We start from the raw sequence: 8550 nt of genomic DNA, 5'->3' as shown, positions 1-8550 counted from the left end.
GCTTGTATACTGTTAATTTTGCTTGTTTAAAAGTCTGTCTCCACTGAGGGCTGGCACTGGGGCTGTGGGCCACCTATTCCTAGTTGGGCCACCAAGTACCCAACAGCAAAAAGTATCTGCCCAAGCAGAAATTCAATAGCTTAGTGAATTCAAAGTTGGGTACACAGCCCCCATAGAACCCTCCACCCTGCCGCACCTCCCTGCCTGTCCCACTGGCAGTCCCAATGTCACCCGAGCTCCAGGTCAGGGTGGGGTCAGCTTAGGTGTGGAAGACTTCAGTTTGTCATCACCTGGGTCCAGACCCAGCTCCCCAGCCTCCACCAGCTTGTGGTGGCAGCAGCAGGTGGAGGCCTGAGGCTGAGGAGCTTCGGACTCCTCAGGTCCTGTCCCTTTGCAGGCATTGCAGGAGCCTGTGGAAGATGAGGTAGCAAATCTCACAGATGGTGAGCATGATGCAGACGGCTGAGGTGGCCACCATGAAGTAGGTGAAGACCTTCTTCTCGGTGGGCCAGGCGATGTAGCAGTCCACGGTGTTGGGGCAGGGCGCCACGTTGACGCACTGCACCAGGCGGGGTATGCCGAAGCTGTACCAGAGAGTGTGCAGCACGTAGAGGAAAAGGAGCTCGATGAGGAGCTTGAAGACGAGGCTCAGCAGGTAGGTCCACCACAGGCCCCCGTGCTTCTTGCCTGAGTTGTCATATAGCTTGGTGCACTGGTCACCATGCTTCAGGTGGGGGCGTCGTTCCTGTTCCTCGCGGTAGGCCACATGCAGGATGACGAGCAGTGAGGGGAAGGTGATGAAGAAGAGCTGCCAGGTCCAGAGGTGGATGTTGGAGATGGGGAAGAAGTTGTCATAGCAGATTAGTGCAGCCCAGCTGCTTAGTATTGCAGTCAAAGTCCTTCTGTTCATCCCCCAACATACGTTCTTCAGCCACCACATACATCAGGACCCAGAAGATGAACACCACTGACAGCCAGATGTGCCTGAATGCCGTGGAGTACTTGTTCACCACTCAGTAGCGCCTGGAGTGTCTTTCAGTCCGTGTTGGCTGGTGGAGGTTCCCCAGGGCCGTGCCTACCTGAGGGAATAAGAGGAAGAACCAAGACATTAATGAATGGGTGGCTTTACTGAGCATTTACTATGTGCCACACACTGCTCCGAGTCTGACTTGTTCAGTGATCACAATGACCTAATGAAATGGTGACCATTATTCTTCCCGAGCTGCAGGTAGAAAACCAAGGCACATCAAGGTTAAGTCACTTGCCCAAAGTCACAGAGTTAGGGTGATATAAATTAGATCCCTCCATACTTAGGTATTCCAAACAATTAGAGCTAATAGAACCCTAAAAGATCAGTTACAAAAACAAAAAAAGGGGGAAATAGGAATGCAGAATTACATAGCTCCCCACAAATACAATTAAATAAAGTGCTTTTTACTTTAAATTTCTAAAATTATCCCCAAATACAGCCATTTACAGCTGCAGAGCAGCATTTCACAGGGAGACAACTGACACCAAATGAAAAATCTTTGGTATGGTGGAAAGATGTTAGAACTCAGCAATGGAGAATAGGTGAAATTGGTTTATGGGGAAGAGGCTTTGCTTGTATATTGATAGGAGACGACTCTGATTTTGTCTGAGTTCCTTCAAGATTTGTTAAGATCAATCATGAATCCAAATCAGAAAGAGCAGAAAACTGGGTAAGAAACAAAAAATAGGCTGGTATACTCTCATCAGAAGCCTCCGAAGAGAAACCAACCATCAGGATGGATTAATGATGGCCCTTGCTATTTTGCAGAATAAAAGTAATAAAGGGAGAAAAGCAGGGGGAATGGGGACTGAAGACCCCATTCCTGGCAAGGGAAAGCATCTTCTATATTTTTGTTGCAGTTGTTTAGCTGGACTGGGCTGGGTTCAAACCCACCACCCTCAGTGTATGTGGCTGGCACCATAACCACTGTGCTACAAGCGCTGAGCCTATCCAGTTATTTTAATACTCCCTAACCCAGTGTCTGATTATCAGGAGGGAACAGAAGAGCCCCAGTGGGCACAGTGGCAAGCCTTCTCCTTTAAATTTTTAAAAGATTTTAAAGCTGCAGTGACACAATATAGTGCCAACTCTCCTTTTGTTCAGAATTCTTTAAAATCTATAACCTGAGATCAAAGACTCATACCTTACATTTGGGAAACTTTGGCAAGACCTAACTTGAGCAAATCTCAATTTCTACAGTTCCATACTTGGTGGTCAAGATGCTGTGCAAATCACAGCTTGTAAAAATAGAGAAATATCCCGATTACTGAGAATGAACTATTAGGAGCTGGGGAATTTAATGTTAGCTGTTAAGCTGAAATGAATTCTGAGGCCATTGAGCAACTATGCCAATGTTGCTTAGAAGCCTGGAGCAAGATCCAAACTGAGGGAGAAACTTTCCATCCTTTATGACAGTGAGACAGAAGGGAGACTTACCCAGCTTTCAAAGTGCATCCACAAGATGTGGACAAAAAGGCCATGCCCAATGAGGCAGGCAGGAAAATGATCGTGAAACTTGTGGCATATGAAGCTGCGAATGCTGAATGCCAGGCTGCCATAAGGCCAATCAAAAATAAAGTTTCTCCAGGAGGAGACAGACTTTCTGTCAACAAGCCTCTTTCCAGGAAAAAGGAGTTGATTCAGCTAAGCACAAAGAACCACCTAGTGTGTGTCCTGCATGTAAGAAGGGAAAACATTGGAAAAATTTATGTCACTCCAAATTTGATATTGAAGGCAAACTTCTCCTTCCAGTTCATGGAAACTGAATGTGGGGCCAGGCCCAGGCCCAGACACAAAATGGGTCATTTCTGCTCCAGAGTTTTGTCCTTCAACACAACTCTCCAAGGATAATATTCCCAAATCTCAATCAACAAATCAGTAGGTCATAATAACACAGTGCCCTCCCCACCCTGCCCCAACAGGCAGGGCTGGCACTGACTTAAGCAGCACTATAGATGTTTCTTTATTACCAGGGGAACCTTCTCTTAAAGTTTATAGGCACCTTCTGCCTGGGGTTGTAGGACTTTTTATTAGGAAGATCAAGCCTTCTAATGAAAGCTGTTCAAATTCATACAGGAGCTATTGACTCAGAGTATGAGGGAGAATTTCAGATTATAATCAGTTCAAATGTTCCCTGGCAAGCTAAGGCAGCAGACCATATAGCTCAATTATTACTCCTCCCTTATATAAAGACCAGAACTTCTAATCAGAAGCCATCTGGTGGGTTTGGAGTACTGAACCAACTGGTAAGACCACTTATTGGGTGGAACACATTGCAGAGGGAGGCCTTTATGTATAATCACCATCAATGGAATGCCTTTTTCAGGCATTCTAGATACTGGAGCAGACATTTCTGTTATCTCAGATAAACAATGGCCTTTACACTGGCCCGCCCAACTTCCTGAAACTGGATGAACAGGAGTCAGTAGGCCTGACAAAGTCTCTCAAAGTGCTATGATTTTAAATTGTGAAGGCCTTGAAGACAGAAAGGTAATCTCAGGCTTATGATTGTGCCCATTCCAGTTAACTTATGCAGCTGAGATTTACTTCAACAATGGGGCACAGAAATTGCCTTTTCTCCTGCAAATTACAGTCCTCAGAGTGAACAGATAATGCAAAAAATGAGATTTATACCAGAAAAAAGTTTAGGAAGAAAAGAGGATGGCATTATTACTCCTATTACTCCCCAAAGTTATGTTAACTGAAGAGGTTTGGGGTACCCTTTATAGGAGGGGTCACTGCTAAGCCTCCTGGACTTGTTCCTTTGAATTGGAAAACTCAGAACCCTATTTGGGTGGAGCAGTGGCTGCTACCAAAACTGGAGGCTCTGACAACCTTAGTAAAAGAACAGCTTCAAGCAGGTCATATGGAATCTTCTTTATCTTTGTGGAATTCACCTGTTTTTGTCATTCAAAAGGAATCAGGCAAATGGCAGTATGCTTACAGACTTAGCCATTAATGCTATTATTCAACCCATGGGAACGTTACAACCTGGATTGCCTTCTCCGGCAATGATACCTAAACACTGGCCTTTAATAATAATAGATTTAAAAGATTGTTTCTTTTATATTCCTTTGGCTACTTCTGATTGTGCAAAGTTTGCTTTCACTGTGTCCAAAATAAATAATCAGGAACCAGAAGTGAGATATCAGTGGAAAGTACTCCCCCAGGGGATGCTCAATAGCCCTAGTATTTGTCAACTCTATGTGGGTCAAATACTTCCCCCTATCAGACAGCAGTGTTATATTATTCACTATATGGATGACATCCTTTGTGCTGTACCTACTCACTCTAAATTAATTACACGTTTTGAGGACTAACAAACAGCCATCACCCAGGCAGGATTAATTATTGCTACTGATAGAATTCAGATTGCCTTGCTGTATCAGTATCTTGGAATGAGGCTTGAAGATGATTTTATAAGACCTCAAAGAGTAGAAATTATGAAACACAAACTTAACACTCTTAATGGTTTTCAAAAATGATCAGGTGATATAAATTGGATTTATCTGTTCTTAGGTAATTCCAACCAATTAGTGGTAATAGTACCCTAAAAGATCAGAAAAACAAAAACAAAAGAAAAAGGGGGAGATAAGAATGGAGAATTACCTAACTCCCCACAAATACAATTATATAAAACAATTTTTACTTTAAATTTTTGAAATTACCCCCAAACACAGCCATTTAGAGCTGCAGAGCAGCATTTCACAGGGAAACAATTGTCACCAAAGGAAAAGTCTTTGGTATGGTGGAAAGATGTTAGAACTCAGCAATGGAAAAAAGGTGAAGTTGTTTTATGGGGAAGGAGAGGCTTTGCTTGTATTTCCACAGGAGACAACTCTGATTTTGTCTGGGTTCCATGAAAATTTATTAAGCTCAATCATGAAGCTGAATCAGAAAGAGCAGAAGACTTCCAAAAAACAAGAAACAATTAAAAAAAAAGAGGTTGAGAGAAACCAATGATCACGATGGATTAATGATGGCCCTTGCTATTTTGCAGAACAAAAATTAAAAAGGGGGAGATGCAGGGGGAATGGGGGGACCAAGACCCCATTCTTGGCAAGGGAAAGCACCCCCAGAAAAAGAGGAAAATTAAAAAGTAAGCTGAGTAAGTCAGAACAAAGAAAAGTCAGCTAGCTTACATTTAAGGTAGCCATTGCTAGCAAGATTCTTGGCCTTTTTTGAAATTCTAGCCCAGGGGTCCTCACACTATGGCCTGCAGGCCACACGAGGCAGTGTAATTGTATTTGTTCCTGTTTTTTTTTTTTTTTTTTACTTCAAAATAAGATATGTGCACCGTGCATAGGAATTTGTTCATAGTTTTTTTTTTAAACTATAGTCCAGCCCTCCAACGGTCTGAGGGATAGTGAACTGGCCCCCTGTTTAAAAAGTTTGAGGACCTCTGTTGGGGATGCAGCTTACAAACACCCTCCTGGGTCTCTGAGCACTCAGAGGAAAATAATGGCTATAGAAGAGACTGGCAAGTCCTAGCAAAAGATACATCTTTTATGGTGTTTCCTGTCCATAAAACAGGCACAGCAGATACCCATTGTGGAGATTTGCATTTGGCAGGGGCAGAGACCAAAGGAGTAGCTGGAGCCCTGAGGTATGGACAGAAGAGCTTATATCCCTTAGTGCAGAGGAAGATCCTCTGTGGTGGTGATGGGAGGAAAATGCCTCCCTCCCAGTGATTCCTCAGAGGAGATTAATGCTGGTGGCATTTTACTCCACAGAGAACTAGCAGAGTTTAACATTTCCCTAGACATCTCTGTGTGTGATCTCAAGCAGGAGGCTCTCCTGATACAAGGCTCTGATTTCAGATTTCTGAAGGCTATCTTTCAAGTCAATAATACTCACAATAGGAGCCGGTATGCTCAATCAGGGAAATGCTGGTGTCATTGTTCCCTCCCTCATCTGAGCCTCTGGGCAAATAGACTTCAATAAAATCAGAGTGGAGCAAACACTGTGCCATTGCCAGAATCCCCAAAATGGGCAATGGACCCCTGAGCTCCCACGTTTAATTCTACTCTATATCTCATATCTCTTTCTTTACCATTGTTTCTATCTCTATATTTCTTCAGCCGACTGCTGCCAGTTTCCACAGGTCTTAGGGGACCCTGCTCTTAGGGTGGGACCTTGGCACTTGGAGCCTAATGACATTTGGCATCCAACAGGTTCTGGTGGACTCTGAGTTTGCCTGAGTGACTTTTGTGGGGAAAATTTGTTCCTAGTGATTGACTCTTCTCAGCTTTGGTAAGTCCCCCAAAGTGTCTGGAAGGATTTTCAGGGTAACAATGCAAAATTCCAGGGTCTAACTTCTCCCCTAATTTGGAAGTAGTATGCTTACTCTTAAAGAAAGGGGGTCAGGAGTCTCTGTCAGTTCAGAGACTTTGTATTCTCTGTTTGACTTACTCTCAAATTTCTGTCCCTGGTTTACAACAGAGGGAGTTTTAAACATCACTGATTGGGAAACAGTAGGCAGAGAGCTTGTTAAAGCTCAGAAATCAGGTCATTCTCTCCCTGTTTCAACTTGGTCAGGTTGGGTGGCTATTCATTCACTGGTGATTTCTACATCTTGTACTGAGGGATTGCTCACCTTGACAGAATCATTAAATAGCTCTCAGAAAAATCTAGGAACCTGAGGAAATTCTTTTTTTGTGTGTGTGTGTGTGTGTTGTAAAGTTTCTATATTTGCTTCAATCAATTTACAAATAGTTATGACAATATGAGAGATAATGTTATATATGACACGAACAGTTTCTGTTAATATGAAATATGGATCAAAAATAAATGATTTTAGATAATAGTTTGAATGAAATTACAAAAAGGAGTGCATTAAAAAATACCAGCAGTAGAATCACTTGAAGTATTAAAATGATAGGTGAAAAATAAAAAATAAATATTCTCTTTAAAAAATAATTGACTTGCTGCATGCAATCTATATTCTTCTTCTTTGTTTACATGGAAGACTTGTATGGACATCTTACAGCTTATCCTCTGGAGGTTCTGGAACAGATGAAATAACCTCTTTAAGTTTATTCTGAATTAAATTTGCTGTTGTATTCAATGAGTCATTGTGCATGTCCACTTTCGCTATGTCTGGTAATAGAGGCCCAATTATAACCTCATTTCTACTTGTGCCTGTTTCAAGAAAAGTTCCAAGTTTATGATCGTCTTCTCTCCTTCTTTTCTGCTCTTGAAGTTGTGTTGTCCTAGGCATAAATCTGTCAACTGCCTCTGAAGAAGTAATAGATTTTTGTGTAACAGAGCAGGCCGCTGAGTTTTTAAAAGTGTTCACCAGCATTTTCTGCAAAGAGTCACTGTGGTAACAATGCTCCACTGTTTGATCACAGTTTCCACCATCCTTAGAGGAGTCTGATGCTCTGTCCATGTGCTCCCTGGATGAACACGTACATTTTGAGGAGAAATAACATAAAGGCAATTCACAAGAATAAGGAAGACAAGGATTTGAGTTTCTTGTAGAAGCATTCAAAGCAGCTGCACAAAATCCAGACATCTCTGAATGGAAGTTTTGTCGAAAATCTTTTGTGTCTTTACGCTCTGCAACCAGTTTCTTCTTTGTCATGTAATGGTCTTTATCTTTAGTAGTTCTTCCTATATATACCTTTCTTTCTTCCAGTTTTTTTCTAGTTTCTTCAACTGTTTCAAATTCTGGAGCATAGCATACATGAAGCAATCCTCCAAAGAAACTCTGTTCATCCATTTTTCTCTTGGCTGTCCTTGACTGCACGAGGCTGTCGTCCCTCTCGGTATTTGGCTCGTGTGTTGCATACCTCCCTCTGGACGTGATGGTCAAATAAGCCCCCAAGCTGCCTGCCACCCAATGCCATCTTGCCCGCTTTGGTCAGCCAGGAGATTCTTTTAGTGAGATTTCAGTCCAGGATGTTGGAGAAAGTTTACAGGAGGCAGTTCTCCTGTCCGTAGAGTCACTCATAGATTTTGATACTGCAGAGGTATCCACCCCTCCTTTTCAAAAAACCCTGCAGCCACCACAGCAGCCACCACCTGCTGTGGTGTTGTAATTATTTGCCACCTGAAGAAAGAGTCAGACCCCCCACTTCAGGTATAAATCAGATGGTGATTTATTACACCTGTGCAGGGGACCGCTGCCCAAAGGGCAAACGGCCCCAAAGAGAAAAGCAGGTTGCCTTTTATACCTTTTTTGTTGTCATGCAAGCAAGCAAAAACAAAAGCAGAATGTGGCAGTTAGTTAGCCCAGGGGTGGGGTTACAGAATTGGCTCAGAGGGGGCTTGGCACCAGTTGCAGTGAGTCAGGGGGTTGTATAGTGGCAGCTGGCGTGGGGACAAACTTGGCATGGGGACAACTTGGGGGATGCAGTACCTTGGGAACTTCACATAGATGATTTGTTTCACCATTGTTTAGCCATTGCTAAGGGAGTGGGGTAAGTTCAGGGGGGTTACAGAACCTGGGAAATTCTGCTTAAGTGAGTTTTCACTATTGTTTGGCAAGGGAGCCAGGGAACTCAGAGAGAATTTCC

General features: G+C 43.0%; 2 pseudogenes; both read right to left on the bottom strand.

The window, feature by feature from the left end:
* Positions 1 to 243: 243 nt before the first annotated feature.
* Positions 244 to 1035, bottom strand: LOC128574679 (gap junction beta-3 protein-like; annotated as a pseudogene).
* A 5783-nt stretch (positions 1036 to 6818) lies between these two features.
* On the bottom strand, positions 6819 to 8028 carry LOC128574527 (RNA-binding protein 48-like; annotated as a pseudogene).
* Positions 8029 to 8550: the final 522 nt, after the last annotated feature.

Source organism: Nycticebus coucang, chromosome 22 (assembly GCF_027406575.1).
Source record: "Nycticebus coucang isolate mNycCou1 chromosome 22, mNycCou1.pri, whole genome shotgun sequence".
Classification (NCBI taxonomy): domain Eukaryota; kingdom Metazoa; phylum Chordata; class Mammalia; order Primates; family Lorisidae; genus Nycticebus; species Nycticebus coucang.
The sequence above is the reverse complement of the archived record's forward strand: the minus strand, read 5'-3'. Positions and strand labels throughout refer to the sequence as shown.